Source organism: Fukomys damarensis, unplaced genomic scaffold (genome assembly GCF_012274545.1).
Source record: "Fukomys damarensis isolate Sample0158 unplaced genomic scaffold, DMR_v1.0_HiC HiC_scaffold_17, whole genome shotgun sequence".
Classification (NCBI taxonomy): domain Eukaryota; kingdom Metazoa; phylum Chordata; class Mammalia; order Rodentia; family Bathyergidae; genus Fukomys; species Fukomys damarensis.
The window spans coordinates 45,109,103-45,119,754 of NW_022900929.1; the positions used below are offsets into that span (position 1 = coordinate 45,109,103).

Sequence of the window (10,652 nt, forward strand, 5' to 3'; positions counted from 1 at the left end):
CTTTTTTTTTTTTTTTTTTTTTGGTGTCAGGGATCGAACTCGGGTCCTTCTGCTTGTGAGGCAGGTGCCAGAACCACTGAGCTAAATCCCCAGCCCAGGAAATCTAATTATTCTTATATAAGACACTTTGAGTAGTCTTACAGCTCATCAATGCTTTTTTTTATGTTTTATTCTTTTTCAGTTATTTTGGAGAGTTTTTACTGCTGTGCTTCCATGTGAACTAATCTTTTTTTCTCTGCTGTGTGATTTGTTGTTAATCACATGTAATGTATATGTTCATTTTGATATTGTAGCTATCATCTCTACAAGTTTGGCTTCAGTCTTTTTATATCTTCATCTCTTGATTCATCTTTTGCATATATAGAACATATATGCATATATGTTTGTATATATGCTATATAGATATAATTGTTTTAATGTTTCTCTGCTAATTTATGTCAGTTCTCAGATGGTTTCAATTGGTTATTTTCCTCTTTATGAGTAATGTTTTACTGTCTCTTTAAATACTCAATGATCTTGGTTTACCAGATATTATGAATTTTATCCTCCTGAATAATGGATACTTTTATATTCTTATAAATATTTTTGTTCTGGAGTACAGTTACAGTTATTTGGAAACAATCTGAACCTCCCTAGTCTTGTTTTTGCAATTTAATAGGCAAGTCCACAGTAGTGCTCAGTCCACATATAATTATCCCCACCACTGAAGAAGAGACTTCCTGAATGCTCTCAATATATGGTGTGTTAGTCTTCCTACTCCATTCAAATATATAAATATGAATACTAAATATACATATAGGTATATCTTAATTGTATTAGAAAATCTTAATCATAAAAATTGTATTATGAAAACACTACTAAATTTTTGACAGATCTATTTTCTGCTGGAAAAATATGAAACACTTCCTCTTTCATTTTAATTGTCAATTTCTCTTTCAAGTACTGTTTTCTTTTTCTTTCCACTTTAAGGTTCTATGATAGTTAATTGTGGTGTCAACTTGAATGGGTTATTTAGCAGACAGTGGGGCACAGTACTAGGCATGTCTGGGCAATTTACTTGCTAGGTAAGTGCTCTACCAGTAACCTAAATCCTCAGCTATCTTCTTTCTTTTTAAGGCTTTGATGCTGGGCATTGTGGCACATGCATATAATCCGGGCACTCTGGGAAGCTGAGGTAAGAGTATGGAAAGTTCAAGCCCAGCCTAGGCAACTTAGCTCAGTGAGATCCTGTCTCAAAATTAAAGAGAAGGGCTGGGGATCTAGCTCAGTGGTTCCAGCGGCTGCTTCACAAGCACAAGGACCTGAGTTCAATCCCCAGTACCCCCCGCCAAAAAAAATTAGAGAAGAGTTCAGAAAATGGTGGAATGGTAAGCAACTACAACTTAGTCTCTCTGAGTTTTGAAATCTAGATGCTGGAAAATAACAACTTCGGGAAGAAAAACAGAGAAAAATAGATCTCTAAGAGCCAGGAAGGATTGGACAAAATAAATAAATAAATAGAACCTACAGAGAAATGAAGAGACAGGATACAATTTGGAGATGAATCCACTAGGCAAGGCAAGATATTAAACAGAAAAGGAAAGAAGGAAGCCAATAGCAGGAAAGTAATGTGATGGAAGTTAAGACAATACGTATCAGTTATAATCATCAACGTGTTCATGGCCTCAATTTACCAATCAAAAGAAAAAGGCTGTCAGAATGGATCAAGATGCAAGATCCAACAATATGCTACATAGAAGAAACATAATTAATTTAAAAGCAAATTCACAGACTGAAACTCAAGGGATGGAAAACAATATTTCATGTGACAGGAATCGGAAAAAAGCAGGGGTAGCTATTCTCTTTGCAGACAAAGTAGATTTCACACCAAAACTGACTAAGAGAAACAAGTAAGTTCACTATGTCCAGGCAAAGGGAACAAGTCAAGAGGAAGATATAACAGTCATAAATACACATGCACCAAAGAGCAGTGCACCCAACTATACAAAACAAATGTTAACAGACATGAAAAATCATATAAGCACAAATACAGTTGCAATGGGGGACCGCAATACCCCACTGTCACAAATACATCACCTAGACAAAAAGTCAGCGGCAAAATATTAGAACTGAACCAAATGTTTGAACAAATGGACTTAGTAGATGTCTACAGTGTTCCACCCCACAGCATCAGATTATACATTCTTGGGGCAGGGATGTAGCTCAGTGGCACAGCACCTGCCTGGAAAGTGCAAGGACCTGAGTTTGATCCCTAATACAAAAAAAAAAAAAAAAAAATAAAAAAAAAAAAAAAAAAAAAAAAAAAAATGTTCTCAGCCACACATGGGGCTTTCTCTAAAAGAGACCTTATACTAGCTCATAGAACATGCTTAGCTAAATGCAAAGGAATTAAAACATCCCATGCATATTATCAGACAATAGTGCAATGGAATTGGAAATGAATGGCAAAAGAAACCACAAGAACTTCATACACACATGGAAATTAAATAACATCGTCCCGAACAACCAATGGGTCACAGATGAAATTAAAGAAGAAATCAGACAATTTCTATAATTAAATGAAAATGACAATACAACATACCAGATCTTATGGAATGTAATAAAAGAAGCCCTACAAGGGAAATTTATAGCAACGAATTCCCATATAAGGAAAACAGAGCAGGCTCAAATAAATAACCTAATGTTGAAACTCAAGCTTCTAGTAAAAGAAGAGCAAGTCAAGCCCAAAACTCATACAAAGAAGCGAATTATAAAAACCAGAGAAGAAATTAATGCAATGGAAACTAAGAAAACAACACAAAGAATCAACAAATTTAAGAGTTGGTTCTTTGAAAGATTAAATAAAATCGACAAACCTTTAGCCAACCTTATTAAAAAAAGGAAAGAAAAGACTCAAATTCATGCAGTTAGGAACACAAAGGGAGAAATCCCAACAGACTCTGCAGAGATCCAGAAGATCAATATCTACTTTGAGAGCCTCTATTCTAATAAGATGGAAAATATGGAAGAAATGGACAGAGCCTTAAATGCACATGAATTACCAAAACTGAATCAAGAAGACATAGAAATTCTAAATAAACCAATTATCAGCCAATGAAATTAAATATGTAATTAAAACCCTACTAACAAAGAAAAGCCCAGGTGGATTCACTGCTTAATTGTACAAGAAATTTAGAGAGGACCTAATGCCACTACTCAACAAACTCTTTAATGAAACTGAAAGGGACAATATTCCAAAGTTCATTCAATAAAGCAAGCATTACCCTGATTCTAAAACCAGAGAAGGGTCCAACCAAAAAGGAGAATTACAGGCCAATCTCCCTAATGAACAAAGATGCAAAAATCCTCAGCAAGATACTGGCAAACAGAGTACAGCAAATGATCAGGAAGGTTATACACACCATGACCAAGTTGGATTCATCCCAGGGATGCAGGGATGGTTCAACATATGCAAATCAATAAATGTAATATACTATATTAAAAGACAAGGATAGAAACTATACGATCCTCTCAATAGATACACAAAAAGCATTTGAAAAGGTCCAACACCCATGCACGATAAAAACCTGACAGAAAATTGTATAGATAGTCTTTATCTCAATCTGATAAAAGCCATCTATGACAAACGAACAGCCAACATCATACTAAATGGAAAAAAGCCGAGAGCTTTCACTCTAAAATCAGGAACAACACAAAGATGTCCGCTGTCACCACTCTTGTTCACTATTATTCTGGAAACACTAGCCAGAGTAACTAGACAAGAGAAAAAATTAAAAGGAATAAGGGTAGGAAAGGAAGAGGTTATCGTTATTTGTAGATGGTATGATACTCTACATAGAAGATCCAAAAAACTTCACCAAAAGACTTTTAGAATTGATAATGAAATTCAGTGGCATAGCTGGATACAAAGTCAACACTCAAAAATCTACAGCATTCCTGAAGACAAATAATGGAACAATCCCTTTCACAATAGCATAAAAAAAAGAAATACCTAGGAATCAATCTAACAAAGAAAGTAAAAGACCTCTATATGGAAAACTACAGTACCCTGAAAAGAAGAAGATTGAAGAGGATATCAGAAAATGGAAAAAGCTAGGAGTGGTGGATGCCTATAACCCAAGCACTCAGGAGGCTGAGGCAGGAGGATCACTGTGAATTCTAGGCCAGCCTGGGCTACATAATGAGCTCAAGGATAGCCTGAATTGCAAAGTGAGACCCTGTCTCAAAAAATTAAATAAATAAATAGAAAGAAAATGGGAAGATATCCCTTGTACTTGGACAGGACAAACCCATATAGTGAAAAAGGCCATACTTCCAAAATTTTTATACAGATTTAATGCAATTTACAATCAAAATCCCAACAGCATATCTCACAGAATTAGAAAAAAGAATCCTAAAATTCATTTGAAATCAGAAGAGACCTAGAATAGCAAAGGCAACTCTGGGTACCAAAAGCAAGGCAGGGGGTATCACAATCTCCAACTTTAAATTATACTATAAAGATACTGTGCTTAAAAACAGCATGGTACTGGCAAAAAAGAAAACAAACCTGAGGATCAATGGAACAGACTAGAGGATGCGAAAACAACTCCTGACACACTCAGCATCTTATCTTTGACAAAGGAACCAACCAAACACCTTCAGGGGGAGACACATAGCCTCATTAAATAATAAATGCCTTTCCACACGGCAAAGATCGAAACTAGATCCATACTTTTCACCATACACTAACCTAAAATCCAAACGAATCAAAGATCTAAATATTAAAACAGAAACACTAAATCAGCTGGAAGAAAAAATAGGTAGAACGCTTGAGGACATAGGAGTAGGCAAGACTTCATGAACAAAACCCAGAACCGCATGGGAAATGCTACAAAGAATCAACTGGGGATCTCATTTTATTAAAAAGTTTTTGCACAGCAAGAGAAACCACTAACACAGTAAAGAGATAACCCACTGCGAGGGAAAAATATTTTTACCAACTATTCATCAGATAAAAGACTATTATGTAGAATATATAAAGAACTCAAAAAAATTAGACCCCCCCCACATTTGAAGACCCAACCCCAAAATAGGCATCTGAAATAGAAAGACACTTCTCAGATGAAGAATTTAGAAACAGCAAATGAGTATATTAAAAAATGTTCAACATCACTGGTCATTCGGGAAATGCAAATTAAAACAATGATGAGATTTCCTCTCTCTCCAGAATGACTGCTACCAAGAAATCGACCAGGCTGGGGATTTAGCTCAATGGTGCCTGCCTCCCAAGCACAAGGTCCATGAGTTCGATGCTCAGTACAAAACAAAACAAATCAACCAATAACAAAAGCTGAAGGGCTGTGGGAAATAAGGAACCCTTCTTCACTGTTAGTGGGAGTGTAGGCTGGTGCAACCACTGTGGAAATCAGTGTGGCGATTTCTCAAAAAACTAAAACTAGGGGTCCCATTCAACCAGCTGTACCTTTTCTTGGTATCTTCCCAAAAGAATTAAAAGCATCGTCCCACAGTGATATACACACACCCATGTTTATAGAAGCATAGTGTGGAATAGCTGAATCTTGGAAACAGCCCAAATGCCCATCAAGTGATGAGTGGATAAAGGCGTGTGATTTTATACAATGCTGTACTACTTTATCATAAAGAAGGATGAGCTTCGAACACTGATAGCTAAATGGATGGACCTTGAGACCACATTCCTGAGTGAAATAAATCGGCCACACCATTTAAATACTGCATTGTTTCTCTGCTGTGAGAAACCGAAAGTGGAAATAAGGACTGAGATGTATAATGGATGTTGGGAAATGGAAGGAAAGTTTTCAACTGGGAAGGGGAATGAGGGAGAAGAGGAGAGAAAAGAAGAAAAGTGAAAATAGAAGGAAAAAGTGGAAATGAACCTTTCATGCATAGGAAGGGGAGGGGGCTTGAAAGGGGGATGAAATAAAAGAAAATTTATTTAAGAAAAAAACATGCCAGTCATAGGCAGGTAAAGCAAAGATAGGCTGATTGGGGCTGGCATTTCAGATCTCTAGTTTTCAAAGCTGATCATTTTCCATCTAGGTCTTATTTTCAGGGAAAGAGGGTCACCACTGTAACAGTAAAAAATAAAACTGGTCCCAGAAAAATGAAGAGAAACTGATCTCATATATTGTTGGCAGGAATGTAAAAGGATACAGCAACCATGGAAAATAGTTGGCAGTTTCTTATAAAACTAAATACATTAATTGTCATACTACCCACCAATCACACTTCTGGACATCAATCCCAGATAAATGAAATCTCGACATCAACAAATCGTACATTCAAGTTTTCATAGAAGCTTTACTTGTAATACTGGTAGTCCAAATCTGCAAACTAGCCCAATGTCCTGCAACAGACGAATGATTAAAGTATCATATCTACAGCAATAAAAAAGAACAAACTATTGATACATGTAAAGACTTGGATGCGATTCAAAGGCCTTATGCTGTGGGAGCGGGGGAAAGCCATTGTCAAAAGAGTTCGTACTGTATACAGCCATCAGTGTCACATAAATAGCAAGTTGCAGTGATAAAGAGGTAGTGATTTCCAGGGCTTAGGGATTGCAGGGAGAAGACGCGTGATGTAGAGTGACAATGCACAGGTAGTACAAGAGTTCCTTTGTGACAACAGACAGGTGTATTGACTGGGGTGGCAGACACATGAATCTATGTGTGACAAAGGACACAACAACACACACATTTAGGAGTGCATGTAAATAATCTCTGAGATCTGAACAAGGTCTGGAGTTTAATAGTAATGTATGGGGGGGTGGGGATTTAGCTTAGTGGCACTGCGCCTGCCTTGAAAGAGCAAGGTCCTGACTTCAAGCCCTGGTACTACAAAAAAAAAAAAAGTAACAACATACCAAGGTTGGTTTCTTAGTTTTGACAAATGTCACATAGTAGCATTCAGATATTAACATTAGGGAAAACTTAAGGATATACATGCAACTTTCTATACTGTCTGCAACTTTTATGTAAAACTATTCCAACATAAAAAATTCTATTTTAAATTAATTGTATTGTATGCTTAAGGTATATAATGACAATCATCATTGGAAATTTGCACCTTTACATAACCCATCTCGGTTCTTATTTTGTCCCCATTCTCCTGAAAAATATCTATTTTAGAAAAGGAAAGATAATTTCAAAAGTATGATACTATCACACACTTAAATGGGCTGAGGTGACAAATATATGCGAAGAAATATTTCTCAGTAATTTCATTTTTATAGTCTACAGAAAAAATATACATATGTTCAATGAGACACCACTAGGATGTTCATGGTTTTATTCATAACAGCCAAAATTAGAAACAGCTCAAATGCCTACTAGCAAAATGAAGAAAATGTCGTGTGCTTATACAATCCAATGTAGCAGTATGAATGAATAAACTAGAGCATGCAACACTACACAGATGAGTTATATAGACATAGTGTCAAATCAAGGAAGCCAAATAACATCCGTTTATTTGAAGTTCAAGAACAGGCAAAACAAATCCATGAAGTGAGAACAGATATCCTTGGAATAGTGGTGCAGAAACCGGAAGAAAGCCTGCATGAGACTTCTCAAGTGCTGGTGACATTCCAATCTTGATTTTTTTTTTTTTTTTTTTTTTTTCTAACAGCCAAATGTAAATGGACAAAGATGTGTCTTGTCAGTTTTTTTTTTTTTTTTTTTTTTTGTACCGGGGATCAAACTCAGGACCTTGTGCTTGTGAGGCAGGCAGCAGAACCACTGAGCTAAATCCCTGGCCCTTGTTTTGTTTTCCTGCTACCAGAGGTCACTCTCAGGACCTTGCGCTTGCGAGGCAGGCAGCGGAACCACTGAGCTAAATCCCAGGTCCCCAATTTTGAGTGTGTTCCATATGAAAACAGTTGTACACGATTTGTGTACTTCATGGAAATTATACTTCAGAAAGATTACCAAAAAGCAAACGCACACTAAATCAGGTTACACTATACACTCATTAAAAAGCCTAAAACTATCCAGGAGTGGTGGTGCATGCATGTAATTCCAGTATTCGGGAGGCTGGGGCAGGAGGATCATAAGTTTGAGACAAGCCTGTGAGTTCCAGGCTAGTCCGAACTACATGGTGAAACCGTGTCTCAAAAAACAAAATGAGGGCAGGGGAATGGGGAAAAAACAAGAACCAAGATATATCACGTAAAGGTAAAAGATCCCAATGATAAATGTAACGGCATTGTTTGCTTTAAATGTGCCAATAAACTTAATGAAAAAATATAAGCTATTAAAAATGTTGCTCATGACAAAAAAAGGCTAGTTTAATACCAAGGGATGAAAAGAATGTAGAACTGAAATATTCATTTACAGCTAGTAAGGTGTTCATACAATCACTTTATAGTTTTTGGCAATAGCTACTAGAACTAAATATATGCATACTCTATGACCCAATATTTCCACCTGAATTATATGAGCCGAGACAAGCATATATGAAAATGTTCTCCCAAGAATGTTCATAATTGTGCTATGCCAAACTGAAAATCCAGTGGTTTTCAATGCTGCTACAGCTTATTAAAACCAGTTATAGCCTGAGAATTGCAGGCAAACCAACCTCCTGTGGGGAGATCTTCCAAATGATTTGGAACAGAAACTAGTAAATATTCCAGCTTCCATACTCTTCTCTGTCAGACAATACGGGGAAGCATTAGATACTCAACCTCAGGAACACTTCCTCATGTTGGTGAACTACTGCTCCAAGTTTTCTTGTTTTTCGCAAGCTCTGCTCTCGGGGTTAGCCCAAATGTCAGCAGCACAATCCATACTTTTCCATTTATATATTGCTCAGAAATATGCAAAATCTGTCCATGATGGAAGTGTCAATTTAGCGGCAGTAATGATAGGGTGGATGAGGGAAGTTTGTAATGTTCTATTTCTTTATCAGAGAAGTGTTTCAACGGACATATTTACATTTTTGGCAAATCTTCAAGCTATAGCTACCCGACGTGAGTGGTGCACAGTAGTAATTCCAGCTACTCAGAAATCTGAGACTGAGGAGGGAGGATTTTAAGTGTGAGGCCAGCTTGGGCTGAGAGCCAGGCATGTGGTACATGCCTGTAACCCCAGCACTCTGGAGGCTGAGGCAGGAGGATGGCTGTGAGTTCAAGACCAGCCTGGGCTACATAGTGAGTTCCAGGTCAGTCTCAACTACACAGTGAGATCCTGTCTCAAAAAAACAAAAATAAAACAAAAAGGGCCCAGATGCTAGGTGTGGTTGACACACACCTGTAATCCCAGCACTGGATGAGGCAGGAAGATTACAACAGGCCCAGCTTGGGCTATACAGCAATTTCAAGGTCCACCTATACTGAGAGATGCTGCCTCAAAAATAACGTAAAGGCCTGAGGATGTAGCTCAATGGCAGAATGCCCTAGGTCAGATTTGGGTGAGCAGAGTGAGCAGTGGGAAAGCTGCCCAATAAGAATGAACCTTGTAAGGGAAACTGGATTTATTAAAGAGCAGGTTAACCCCAATGGACACATCCACGCTCATTAAATGATGCCCCATTCTTAGACTTAAAAAGCATTAAACATGGAGCATAGAGGGCTTTGCTGGAGGTTGGCATTGAGATCACGTACTACTAATCTGAAAGGCAGCGCAGTGAGCTTTACCTGTATGCATCCCTTTGAGATGGGGAAAAGGAATTGTAACATTTCTCTGGGTTCGTTTTTGGGTTTTTGTATTTGTACCAGGGATCAAACTTGGGACCTTGCATTTGCCACGGGAGGTACCGAGTTGAATTCCCAGCCCTGCTTTTCATTTCCAGGGCTGCCTCCCACAGGCCTAAACCTTTCCCCACTTCTGTTCTAGCCCCATTTTCCTCTCAACAGTTACTACTTAGACACCAGTCAGCACTGGGGATGTATTAATGAACACCAACAGATGGGGTCCTTGCTCAGCTTTAGTAAGAAAACTACAATAACCAATCAGTGTCAGAGCTACAGATTTGTAATAAAAAAGGGAGGTCCCTTATGAGTGCCACTTAAGGACGAACAGAACTAGGAAAATGAAATGGGCAAAGGTGGGAGTGCATGAGAAGAGGGATAAAACGCAGCCCACTGTGGTAGCAGGGAAAGTGAGGGAGCGTGTCAGGGGCATACCTCTACAAACTTAAGAATATGTCGTTATTTCCTAAGAGCAGATGAAGCCGGAATGGTTTTGAGCCAAGAGCTACCATGACTGTGCTTTGGAAAAAGCAATGCGGCTGTTGTATGAACCAATGATTAGAAAGTGATCCGAGGGCTGAGGATTTAGCTCAGCGGTTCCAGCGGCTGCTTCGCAAGCCCAAGGACTCAAATTCAATCCCCAGTACCAAAAAAAAAAAAAAAAAAAAAGCGATCTGAGTATATGTGGGTAGATGAGACTACCATATGCTACAAGATGAGGGACTGAAGAACGCACATGGACAGGAATAAAATGACTCAGCAGAGGCACCGTAACAGTGAGCAATTATAACCACGCATCTATCAACTAGATACAAGAATATGTGCATGGCTGGCAGTAGGTGTTAATCCCAAATCTAGCACAATAGGAGAAAAGATGTGTGCATGTAAATTACGCCAAGCCTTCTGAGGTTGCGTAGTACAGATATTGCTCAAAATTGTGGATTGC

General features: G+C 38.1%; 1 protein-coding gene across 2 annotated transcripts in view; it reads right to left on the reverse strand.

Annotated features, from left to right (window-relative positions):
* Positions 1-7,066, reverse strand: part of LOC109118489 (olfactory receptor 5AU1) — a 14,355-nt gene extending 7,289 nt beyond the window's left edge. For both annotated transcript variants that reach the window (XM_033765061.1, XM_033765060.1), the window contains exon 1: positions 6,241-7,066. The gene's annotated coding sequence lies outside the window, so the exon portion shown is untranslated. The remainder of the gene's footprint in view (positions 1-6,240) is intronic.
* Between the last annotated feature and the right edge of the window lie 3,586 nt (positions 7,067-10,652).